The following is a 13,512-nucleotide window of genomic DNA, read 5'->3' as shown; positions in this document are numbered from 1 at the left end:
AATTATTATTATACATTATTTTATTACATTATCATATTCTATCGAAAAAAGTCGATATGAAGAAGATTGTAATTTTGGCCATCTAAATCGGCCATTTGAACCACTGTGCGCCGTACCAGAACCGGTGATGGGCGGAGAAATGCCACCCGCATCGGCGGAGGTAGGTTGGCCCCTCTGGCCCTCCGGCGGAACTGTTCCATGGTGGGCCATAAGGGGGTCAAGGGGGAGTCGCAGTCGGCTGGGTGGGGGCCTAGCCAGACTTGCACGCGATCCCCCGAGGTGGACCAGAGCAGGTCGCTACTCCCCTGCTCAGGCGGAGTTCAGGAGTACAAGTAAGGGGCCGATAAGTGCCCCTCCCTTCGGTCGGGTCAAAAGACACGGGCGCAGGGCCGTTCCCGGAAGAATAGAAAACTGCACCCGTGGCCTCCCCGTGCGCCCGACGAGGGTAGCCGTGGGGGTTTTAGCCGGTAAGAGTCTGGCACTACCCCGACATCTCCTGGGGGAGTGTCCATGAGGATTTCCCTCACGTAAAAAAAAAAGGCCGGTCACATCAAAAGACTACATACGTCCGCAAAGAGTACTTCCCTTGAACTTGAAACCGGTGTGTGCGCGCGTGTGTATATGCATTCACTGAATCCACAGTAGGTCGAGAAATGGTATTTCCTGACCAAAATTAAAAACACCATGCTTATTAAGTTCAACAAAAATGTAGTTTTTATGATAAAATTCGATTGTTTATATTAACATATTTCAAAAAGGTATAATTATACTGGTATATCTCAATACATTACTACAGTGTATCTAGTTGACGAAGTAATAGAATTACCAGAATGCGCCTCGTGAGGGCGTGCAAGAATGTCTTATCCGTCCCAGAGAACGTTAAATGTTTACCATAACCGGCATTTCTCAAAAACGAATCCCAGCTCCCCCCAAAAAACAAGTATTGCACGCAGTTGCACTTTTTACAAAATAAAAAAACACTGAATGTACTCCGAACCATATTAAAGAAGAAATATAGCAAGCGAAAAGAGCATTTAGAAATACAGAATGATAAGCATATAAATTAAATGAAAACCACTATGCTCTCCCAGCCAAAGCATTACAACTACAGTTCTAAATACTTCTTAAATGTTTTTACAAAAGACTCATTTATAGACCATTTATAGACCTCATTTTCTGAATTTCACATATACACTTTTGTACATGCACCCATGTTTCTATCCTTTTCTTCCAGTCATACTCACAGCCAACGCACATCCACATAGAGCCATACTGTTTACAATTCACCCAGAACACAATCCACACACACACGCCATCTACACTCGAATTTATGCATTTGTATGCAGAAACAATGTGTATGCAAAAGTGTATATATGGAAGTCTGAAAACATGATCAGTAAGTGTCCTAAATGAATTTATTATGATTATTGCTAAGAAATAAAATTCGAGAATTTGGAATACGTATTCGCGGAACTTCTAAAAAATCTAAGTTTTACACCAAGCCATACTGTATCCTTATGAATTTTGATAGTTAAAGTTTATCGTATCTTTCCGATGTGCGGCGCATTCATCTTGACTAAACCAGTGTAGATACTTTTCATCTACACCACATGTGTTCCGCGCACCACCCGCGGAATATCATTATAAAACCAGCAGATTTTATTTTCACCCAGTCTAAGCATTTGTTCCATAGCGGCTAGCAGTCTGGACAAAGGAAGAAACCATCCGGTGTGCAGTTGGCTAGTACGTTTCATGACACACAAGCTAGAAAGCTGTTTTTGAGAATATCTCTTTATTCATTAATCCCTTAAGGAATAGTTTCTTTTTCCTAAACGTCATTTACGACCTCAACAGCTAATTATACGTGTCATAAAACGTGAATTTCTAAAGGGTTTTGGGACCGAGGCTTGGCTCCCTACCTGAGCACGCCGCGAGTCCCACGTCTGGCAGAAATTCTCGTTGTGGTTTCAAATGTTTAAACATTGCAGACCTTCACCCCCACATGTCATCGCCTAGTCCGAACGGAACGTGTCACAGATACACGGATAGGTCGATGGCAATTAGGGAAAAACACTATTGGCTAGTACCGATAGCCAATCGGTGAAGGAATACCCATACTCAGAGCTTTTCCCCTTTCTGGGAAGCTCTGCACAGAGTCAGGGTTATCTGAAACCATCCGACAGACCAACACCATTAACCAGAGTCTGGAATAGTCCTTCGACCAGACAGGGACAGGTCTCAGTCAAATCGCCACATATTATCACCCAGCAATAGCGTCAGTCACATCATCTGTTATCGAATAAAGTTCACTTGTATATATCCATAATTGTGCAAGTGTCAACTCATTTCCGACATAATTATCCTGGCCTTTTTAACGATTCGCCAGGACCTCGCGTAATAACTAAGCGAAGATTTACAGTCTTTGCTAGGCTCCGGTCCTTGCCGCGAGTCTCGTCACGGATGCGGAAGAGCAACGTGAAATTATCGAAAAGTTGACGTTTGGTACATAAAGGTTCCCAAAATCAATATTGTTCTTAGGAACATATGCTCTGAAGAATAACAGCCGCTGGTCATTTCATTTAAGTTTCTCGTTACTGTGAAGAAATGTGTCATAACATCGATGACATCGCGATTTATTGACACATTTCTTAGCGATGTAGACTGTAGTATTTGGACCCACGCCTATTGGGTCGTATGATACATCGTTGGAAAGTGTATGAGTAGAGGAGTCCAACATGGGTGGTCGTTACGTGCCGTAAATGTCCCGTTAAAACGGGGAAAAGGGCAGCAGCGACACAAATTACCGAGATTTTCCTGCGAACGGAATATCGGATTATTTTAGCCATCATTTTAAGCGCCTTTGTATATTTTCGTCTTACGCCACCAATATTTTTTAGAGTCACGTCGTTGTGAGTCTTTTTGTCTAATTTTAGATAGTTTGCAGTTAAGTTTTGGATTGGTATTGTTCTGGTTTATGTCTGTATGATAAAGAATTTTTGTGTCATCTGCTTTTCTAGTAACGTGATAAAATGAGTGGTGTGTTTTGTTTGTTTTGTGTGTATCCTTCTCTGTCTACTGTCTGACAAAGCAAAGGTGAAGTCTCAGACGGGACTTAGGGCCTAGAAGTGGGAGATGTAGGGGAACTTGCGACGGCTCGCTGTTAGTAAACCAATAGGGGTAGAATAAGGCTATCGCACTTATTCTTCTATGAACAGTAGATGACGATCGGGTCTCTTTCGAGTAGTCGGTAAACAGATGAGCAGTCGATAATTGACCGGAATGATATTTTCCAGCGCTCGGAAAAAAATAAAGTTTACGTCGCGCAGACACCATAAACAGGCGAACAGATGCCTGCGCGACTCGTGCACTCGTCAAATTCGTGCACTCGTCGCACGTAATGTATTAGACAGAATTTTTCCTGATCATTGGATAGGACGCGGTGCACGAATTTGCTGGCCAGCTCGATCGCCGGATCTTACGCCACTTGATTTCTTTCTGTGGGGACACCTAAAAAATAAAGTTTACAACGATGTTCCCACAACAGCAGCAAACATGCGACAAAGGGTACTACATGAATGTAGATCAATTACTGTAGAACAACTTAAAAATGTACAGCAAGAATTTATTTACCGCCTCCAAAAATGTATCCAAGTTCATGGTGCACATTTTGAAAACCTTCTAAAATAAAGATTTAACTTAAGACTGTTTCAATGAAATTGAAATTCCTTCATTTACCGTCCCCGAACGCGTACTGAAGTTACTGACAAACATTTCATAATTTCCTCGCTAAAGGTAAAGTGAAGGTCAACATATTGCACCCCGATGGATTCGTTTATTTATAAGCTATAAGACTGTTGTAGTGAAAATATGCAGTCCCATTTAAAGAAAACACGATGACCTTGAAATCTCGAAAAAAATGACCTTGAGAAAAAAAATTGGCCCATCACCGAATTGGCGCCTTCGAACAGAATTTTTTCTCCCCCTGACATTTTTTCTATCATACAAAATAAGCGATATATTTAAGGTGGTCAAGTTAGGTGAAATACCCTGTATATGGTGGGAACAGTATGGTTTCGCATTTGTCGGTGTTAATTTGTAGTTTCCATGTGTGAAAGTAGTCTTTGATTTTCGCGAATAGTTCCTGTAGTTGTATTTTTATTATGGAGGATTTGCTGTCTTTTGTGTATATTAGTAGATCGTCAACAAAGGCTATTGCAAATTTGTTGTGGTCTGTGTTTAGTCCGAACATATTGAGTAGGTTGCTAATAAATATGCTAAACAAGTTGGGGGATGTTGTTCACTGATCCGGCTCGAAAGACCAATGGTAGAGTATCGTTGATGAACGTCGCGTTCCGATTATATGATTCGACGCGCACTTGCGATACTATTGCCCGCCAAATTAATCTTGGGCAACTTATTCAAATCTATTTTGCTCGAACGTTAGCAAAACGTGAAGTGCGTCACGAACGATTTACGACTTTGGTTCCAAATGACTCAAGTATGGTCGATCGCGACTCGAAATGTGGTTATGAGCGAAGAATGTTGATGTCTCGATTAGGATAGACTTTAAAGGAAAAAGGAAAATGGATATATCTCGCACGAATGGATTGTTCCGCTCCGGTGGCTCTAATGTGTCTCCTCGAAAGGCTGGAGAGTGTTTACTCGAAGGCTCGTGAGTATCTATTTTTTGGGGAGTCCGAACGTGACTCTCCCGCAAAATACAAGAAGGCACGCTGATTGGTTTGTCACGAAATTACAAATTACCAATCAACGTGCCTCTTGAGTGTCGCTCACCCTTCCAGTGCGCCCTTAGAGCGCTTTTCCTTGGAAGGAGTGGGGCGATACCTGCGAGTACGTGAAATCTTCGATGTCCTTCGGTGACGCGTCGGAAATTCCCGCCAGGTCAACTCTCGGTCGAAAGTGCCGTTATACGCACGTGTGGATTGACTCTTCAGGAACACCTGGTTTATGACACGTCTTCGGCTATTGAGGACGCAGAAAAATAGAAATTCTAAAGCCATTGTTTTGTAAGAAGTTACTTATTTTTTCGTGTTGCTACGAAGAGTCTTTATTCTCAAAAATAGCCTTCCTGTGCGAGCGTGCTATAAATCTGGTCAACGAAGGCCTCACGTGTTCCGTACCTGCGCGACGGAACAGGGGAATTGACTGTGCTTGGTTGGAGTCCGTTTCTGACATGGAAGATTTCCGTGGAGGCTTATGCTTTTTCTGCAACCCTGACTTTCTTCTCATGTAACATACTCCAAATCATTTTGGTCAAATGTTACGGGAACCTCTTTTTCATGAGTTTGAAAAAGAAGCCTTCCCACCAGACCGTATCGAAGGTTTTCTCTAACAAGGGAACTTCGGAAACCCGAAAATTTTGATTTTGAATTCGAGCTGTTGGAAGAGTCGTTTAAATTCTACCATGAATTCTTTTTTGTTGCTACACGCTGCGTATACTGCTATTATGTATATTTTTGTTGCGTTTTGTAATTTGATTTCTAATACCATAGATTCTAAGCAAGTCGTGTTGTCAACGTAAATTTATTTGAATGTGATTTTGTTTTTTATTATGATGGCCGTTACCTCAGCTTGTTTAGCATTTTGTCTGTCTATCCTGATAATGTTGTAGTTTTGTATAAGTTTATTGATAAATCTATTTTGTGTAGTGGGTTTAGTTTTGTTTCAGAAAGTACTAATATGTCTGGCTTGTGGTTGTTGATGCAGTCCAAGAGGTTGACTCGCCTTTCATTTGTAATGATGGAATTTACATTGATTTGTACAAGGTTTATTTGTGTGAGTGTAAATTTATTGTGTGGACGTGTGTGTCGCGTCGCGATCTTTTGCGATGTTCAACAGGAAGCTCGCGTTCGCGACTGTTACTCGCCAAATTAATCTTGGGTAACTAGTTTAAAATCTACTTTGCTCGAACGTTAGCAAAACGTAGAGTTCGTCATGAACGATTGACGACTTTGTTTCAAAGACTCGAATTGTACTTGAACGACTGGAGAGAGTACCTTGTTCACACGAGAGAATTTTTCGAATGTGTTGTGTCTCCTCGAACGGTTGAAGATCTAGTGGTGTTCGCTCGATGGAATCATTTTTGAATCTCTTTTTGGAGTCCGCAGTGACTCCCCCGCCAAGTGCAAGAAGGCACGCTGATTGGTTTTTCACGTATGCACAAATTACCAATCAACGTGCCCCTTGAGTGTCACTCACCCTTCCATTGCGCCCTTAGCGCGCTTTTCCTTGGAAGGAGTGGGGCCCTACCTGCCGGTGCGTGAAATCTTCGTTGTCTTTCGGTGACGCGTCGGAAATTCCCGCCAGGTCAACCCTCGGCCAAGAGTGCCGTTATACGCACGTGTGGATTGACCCTTCAGGAATACCTGGTTTATGACACGTCTTCGGTTATTGAGGACGCGGAAAAGTCGAAATTCTAAAGGCATTGTTCTGTAAGAAATTACTTATTTTTTCGCGGAGCTACGAAGCGTCTTTGTTCTCAAAAATAACCTTCTCGTGCGAGCGTGCCATAAACCCGGTTAACGAAGACCCCATGCGTTCCGTACCTGCGCGACGGAACAGTGTGTGCGATGTTGTGTGGTGAGTGAACATTAAAATTCTATATCTAGGAATTCTGCGATAAGATTGATTCTGTTGGTGTTTAATTCTACGCTTTCGGCGATGCGTTCTATTTGTTTACTTATTGAATCTGTTATGTGTTTGATTTCTTCTATGTAGTAGTGTTGGCTGTTGCGTGGTGGTTTGAGTGTTTTGGGTTTGGTTTGGCTGTGTGTGGATGGGTATGCGCGTTTAGTTGTGGTATTTTGCCCATGACCATTGCGCTGTACGAAATGTTCGGGTTGACTATTTTATTCACCATTTGCAATTTTCTTTTTCTTTCTTCTTTTATATATTGCTTTTTTTTTGTTTCAACTCTTTGAGCTTCAGGTATCCTCTGTAGGAAGCAGGATGACCGAAACTCTTCCAAATAATGCAGTAAGGCTTACCGGTGTTTGTTTTATCGTGTGTACATTCCCCTGGGTTGTGGGGGTGGCTACATTTAACGCACCTATAATCGAGGTTGCAATTCGATGCAATGTGTCGTATGCGATGACATCTTCTGCTTTGGAGTTTATCTCTTTTTATTATTTTTTCCCCAGGAAATAAGCAAGTGTAATACTACTTTTATTTGTGTTAAGTTTTCGATTTTGCTGTCGGGAGACAGGTGAACTAGGTAGATCGATAGCTCTTTCTTCCCTCTGCTAGTGACATTTTTGTGTCGAATTTTTTAACTGACCTAAAGTTTATGTCTGATGTTTTTGCCTCGAAGTTCTTCAAGTATTGTGTTGTGTTTAAAGTTACCGTCGAGGTTTTTTATTAATATTGTTATGTTTTTGACGGTTTTTAGCTCGTCGCATGCTTTTTTGTATTTGTCGTTGGTGTCGAGATATAGCAGATGTTTATTTTCGTGGATTATTATTCTGTAAAAATTTTTTGTTACTTTAGAGATTATGCCTATGGTTGATTTGCATGAAGTGTCAATTATTGGTATTGGGGTGGCTTTACGCTCTTGGTGCGTGGATCGGTGGGGCCTCTTTGCTGGGGTCGACTTCGACCTTGTGTTCTTTTCACCTGGTATCCGGGTGATTTCCATCGGCAGAGTGGGTTTTTCCATTGCTCTGCTCGTTTTGGAAGCCGCTTCTGTCTCTTTCTTCCTTTAACTGCTTCGTTAATTCTTCGACCGTTTTTGTTAATTTTTCTATCAGCTTTAACGCGTTTGTAAGTTGCAATTGTTGTTGGTTTTCAGTTTGTTTCTTTGCTGTCGTCATTTTTGTTGAATTCCGTGTCGTTTTTTAAGTGTTTTTTAAGTTAGGCTTGTGCATTTTTTTTTTCGTCGTTTATAGGTTTTGAGCTTTCACTGATCAGTAGTTGCACTTTTAAGATACACTTTTGCGTGAGACCCTTTTGTCTTATTGTTTTTAAGATTTCTTCAATGTTTTTGGCTTTTTTATCGTTTATATTAGCATTATTTATGTTATCTTTGTTTGTGTGTGTTGGATATTTCGTCCTCGAGTGCACGTTTGAAGTGCTACGGTAAAAAATGAATCAACACGTAGAGAGGGAATACCCTAGACAGAGCCTACAGTTCTGGGTAGGAAAAAGGATCTTTTGTTTGAAAAAAGTCAGAGCAGATATTTTTCTGACCTGACTTCCTTTTCTCATTTTTGTCGTGTGACTCGCACAGTTCGAACGTTTTCTCCAGTAAATCTCTGGTAAAATAAAGAAAATTTATTTAAAGGTTAAGAAGGACATTAGTTTATTAACAATCCACTGTGTCAATCAAAACAGTGTGCTTGTTGGGCAATGTGTTTAGTGGATTACCCCTTGTTTATGTTTTGTATTTTATTTTTAATTTGTTATTGCGCGTTTTATGTATTATGGTGTAGCACTGTATGTAATTGAACTCGCCTCTTCACACTCTGAGTTACTTGGCACTCTCATTGTTCGTCGGTCACGTCCATCGCTCACGAAGGTCAGGTAGAGCATGAAACTTTGCGCACTACGCCAATAACACCCTCTATATTTTTTCTCGTCATCTGTATTTGGGTATCGAAGCCCCGATCCTACAGAAGCAAAAATAAAAGAAGCGAAAGAGAAATAAATTCTTTAATACAAAGTAAAACACAGATGTTTACTCTTAATGCATGCAATATAAAAACAAACAAAAAATATATACAGAGTATGTATACACGTGATTATTTCCCTAAATATTAAAAATACAAATAAATGTTTCAGACTGATGTTATATGGTATTAAGCGGGACACATCGTAATGATAACTATTTGACTTTGCGGTGATCATGGGGAGCCGGGGATGTTACGGCCGGGTCGGTCTCCCTGTCCTACCAATATAAAAACCTCAGTCCAGTTTTCCTTCTACCAACCGTCAAGACGTACCCGCCGAACTGCTGCCGCAGGGCCAGTTAACGCATTAAACGATTGTATTTTCCAGGCGAATTGTGCACCTACCATCACACTTATGTATATCTTAATAAATTGAGATGAAAACAGTGTAACGGCGTTTCCTCACCCACCTGTGTCATAAATGACACTAATTTGGCTATTTTGCGATTCCGATGTAGCAACGATTTATTTTTTATAATATCAGTGAAGTGAGTTCACCGATCCGGCCGTAACATCAGCTGTTGAGGGTTGCCTTGAAAGATCAGGATCGGCACAATGACCCACTTCCGTCGAAGCAGGTTAATTTATGGACGAATGGGTAAGTTTTTCATAAGTAATAAAACACTTTATTCCTTTCGGATAACGAATAAAAGTATCGAAAACAGTTATTCATTTTTCAAAATTAGTAAAAGCATTTAATTTGAATAAATGGTAGTATTTGTAAAATTTTCACCTAATGCATCACACAGCATATTTAAATAGTTTTATTTCTAACTATTAACATATTATTTATGCATATTGCAATGTGTTGTATTAGAATAAAAAATTCTGTTCAGCACCGTGGACAAGTTACGTAAAATTGGTCCGGCATTCAACGTGTTAAACGACTTATTAGTTTATTTATTATTCATGAATAATGAATAATTCCAGATTATTCTTAATTTAAGACGATGTAACATTTGCCACACGCTTCCCTCGATACCCACGCTGTGCCGGTGCGTTTATTCACGATCGCGCGCGGATGGGTCTCTGCGTTCCCGTGCCTGGGCGCGGGCTCTACGCACGCTCTGATTGGCCAATTTTTTTCGTTAATAATTCGAAAACCAAGCTTCAACTGTTACGTACGCAGACTAGCCGACACGGCGGCGCCGAGACATCCGCCTAGAGTTCACCCCTTGAGATAAAGTAAACGAACGCTCGTCGGTCTCATGGGAAAATTAGGGCCCCCACCACCCAAAAAGTACAAATTTTGGAGTATATAAGGGCATGATTTTCGAGGCTCTGGGGCAGTCACAGTTCAGAGTTACCCTGAACGTTAAAGTAGCACAGTATCTGTATAGTCATCGTTCGACACGAGCAAGATCGGGCTCAATTCCCTTTCAAGCAACCAAGTATAACACTAAACTCGTAAGTGTCAACTAGACATACTTCTCTACGACGTCCCCGCGTACTCACCGTGTAAAGTCGAGAAGGAAGATTCTTGCTCAGCCAAGAATCAACCATTGTAATTCATATTTAAACATTGTAATCTTATTGTAACCACAATTGAATATTATTAGAATATAGTTGTTGTAGAATTGCTTAGCCTATATTCAATTAACCATCTCCTCGTAACATTAGTAACGGAATTGCTAGACTCACAAAGGATATATCTTAACCGCTCGAGGTACATCCGACATTACGGTACGTACTGTCCTCACAATTACCAAACCCTGTACATCCTTTGGAGAACGGCGTATATACCACGTACGCCGACGGTTCCAATCCCATCGGACTGGTTGGAGAACGACGTATATACCTGGTACGTTGAATGTTCTGACCGGTCCACCCCAAACCTTGTCTACGTCGTGTTAACAACACACGTTGAACCTCCAACCTTTTCCATCCTATGGAGAACGGCGTATATACAACGTACGCCGACGGTTCCAATCCGGTCGGATTCGTTGTCAACAACGTATCACCCTCATACGGTGAACGTTTTGACCGAACCACAAACCCAAACAAGTTTTACGCTCCATGTGCGGACAAGACCGCGTAAACCCGTAACACATTGGTCACATTTAGTTTTAGGAATTATTTTTAACGCCGTAGGATCCGACGGTTCCGATCCTATCGGACTTGTTGGAGAGCGACGTAGAACCACATGCGTTGAATGTTCTGACCGGTCCACCGCAAACTTTGCCAACGACGTGTTAACAACACACGTTGAATACCAAACCTTGTCCATCCTTTGGAGAACGGCGTATATACCACGTACGCCGACGGTTCCAATCCTGTCGGATTGGTTGTCAACAACGTATCACCCTCATACGGTGAACGTTTTGACCGATCCACAAACCCAAACAAGTTTTACGCTCCATGTGAGGACAAGACCGCGTAAACCCGTAACACAACTAACATTTTGGTAAAAGAAAAAGTTGTTCAGAATCACCCCAGCAACTCCACATTTCCGGGTGTTACACTCTTTACGGGACACCCTGTATAACGGTAAATCTGATAGTAAGGATGAGGTAGTGTTTCAGAAAAGAAGATGTTGTGTCCCGTCAATGATCCCTCAGTAAAATACGGTCCTGTAAGACGAATAATATACAAGCGCTTAAAGAGACGGCTAAAATAACATGGTATAGTAATGTCTAGTACAGTAATTGACCACCAGCACGGAACCTAAACAGTACAATTTAGGAATCAGGGACACTGTTTTCGAGCCTCGCGCCCACCTTTGTAGTTCGCCGAACGAAGACAAGGACAGCGAATAAAAAATAAGGATGAAACGAGTGTTGAAGCAACCAAGCGATTTAAACACCAACTTTTTTAATTTTACGTTCTTTTATCCCGAAATTTTTCTTAACATATTGATGAGATTTTTCTGATGAAAATGACATCAAACATGATATAATTTGAACAACATTTACTTATTCAGTGATTAATTTAATTTCATAATATATTGCTTTGGATGAATTACAAAAACAAATTGCTAAAAAAATACATTAAATATCTGTACACATTATCCGTCGAATGTAGAGGGAGAGACACCGTTTGGTGGCCAATTATAGAATCGTGTGTTCAGATATTTAATGTATTTTTTTAACAGTTCATCCAAAGCGATATATTATGAAATTAAATTAATAACTCAATAAGTATTTATAAGTAAATGTTGTTCAAATTATATCTTAGTGTTCTTGGCAGTGTTCCTGGCCCCGACGGCATCCCCGGCCGGACCTGGGCCTTGGCGATGGGCGTCCTTGGGGACACCCTGCGGGTGAGTTCCCCCCACTGTGGAGGAAAGAGAGGTTGGTCCTCCTCAGGAAAGAGGGCAAGCCCGCGGGCACGCCCTCCGCGTACCGCCCCATATGTTTGTTGGACGAGGCGGGCAAGCTGTTCGAGCGTGTGATAGCTGCCGGCCTCGCCAGGCACCTGTTCCGTGTGGGACGATCGACGGGATCAATCGCGTCAGGGCCCTCTCGGACTCGACTGTATTCCGGAGCGAGGTGGCGTTGGCTGTCAGTCTTGACATAGTCAACGCATTCAACGCCCTGTCCTGAGAGGCCATTAGGGAGGTACTTGTACATCACGAGGTGCCTCCCTACCTCAAGAGGATCTTCGGGTCCTACTTGGGGGGCAGGTACCTGGATTATCCGGGGAGATGCGGTGCGTGGAGGGTGAAGAGGGTAGAGAGGGGCGTCTCGCAGGAGTCCGTTCTGGGCCCCCTGTTATGGTACCTCGCCTTCGACAGTGTTCTGCGGGTAGCCCTCCACCCCCCCCCCCCCGGGGGTTTTTTGTTACGCTGACGACACGTTGATACTAGCGACCGAGGGGAGTCTGAGGAGGACGCTGAGGACAGCGGAGGCAGGGGTGGCCTGCGTCGTCACCGGCATCCAGAGACTGGGGCTCCAAGTGGCACCCCATAAGACCGAGGCCATATGGTTCTATAACACAAGAGTTATAATCTGGGTGAAGCACTTTATTTTGCACAATTTATACAACGCGAGCGCGTATCGTCTTTCTCTCCATCGACGCCGAGCAAGACAATCTGCCCATCGGGGAAAACAAATAATGATCGGGCCTAGTTTTTGGCGCCCAATAATCCTCCCAGCGCCATCCATGACCCGTTACCTAATCAATAGATGGCACCAGGACGAATCGCGCTCCTCAATCTTTACATACTGTTTTACCGTATGCTCCGCTACAATTCTATGACCCTCGGACTCACCCTCTCCTCCGGTCCTCCGAGTAGATAAGGCGGCGGCGGCCTTGGGCCGTCTGCTGCCGAATCTCGGGGACGGTCGCCTCAGCTGACGGTCGAGAGGGAAAACCTGAGGCGCCACGCCCACCGGTGCGCGCTGTAGGTGTTGCGGGACCGGCTGTCTAAGCCGGCCTCCGCCAGGATGCGCGCCGTGGGGGGCGGTTCTGCCTGTCTTCGACAGGTGGATAGGCAGGACGCGGGGTAGGCTCACTTACCATATGACTCAGGTGCTCACCGGGCACGGGTGCTTCGGTGGGTACCTGCGTCGAATTGGTCGGGAGTCGACGACGCAGTGCCATCACTGCAACGGAGGAGTGAACACGGCACAGCACACCCTGGAAGAGTGCCGGGAAGCTCCGTGTCCTCCAACAAGTGATCGAGTGGGACCTCTCCTCGTCGACCGTGGTGAGTGCCATGGTGACGGGTGAGAGGTCCTGGAACGCCGTGGCCTCCTTCTGCGAGGAAGTCATATCGCAGAACGAGGCCGTGGAGGGGGTCAGGGAGCAGACTGACCCTCTCCGCCGGATATTGAGGGGGCGGCGAGCGGCCCGCCCCCGGGGCGTGTTATACGCCCTGGAGTAAGGC

This window comes from Habropoda laboriosa, unplaced genomic scaffold (genome assembly GCF_001263275.1).
Source record: "Habropoda laboriosa isolate 0110345459 unplaced genomic scaffold, ASM126327v1 scaffold18, whole genome shotgun sequence".
Taxonomy (NCBI): domain Eukaryota; kingdom Metazoa; phylum Arthropoda; class Insecta; order Hymenoptera; family Apidae; genus Habropoda; species Habropoda laboriosa.
Note: the sequence above shows the minus strand (reverse complement) of the source record.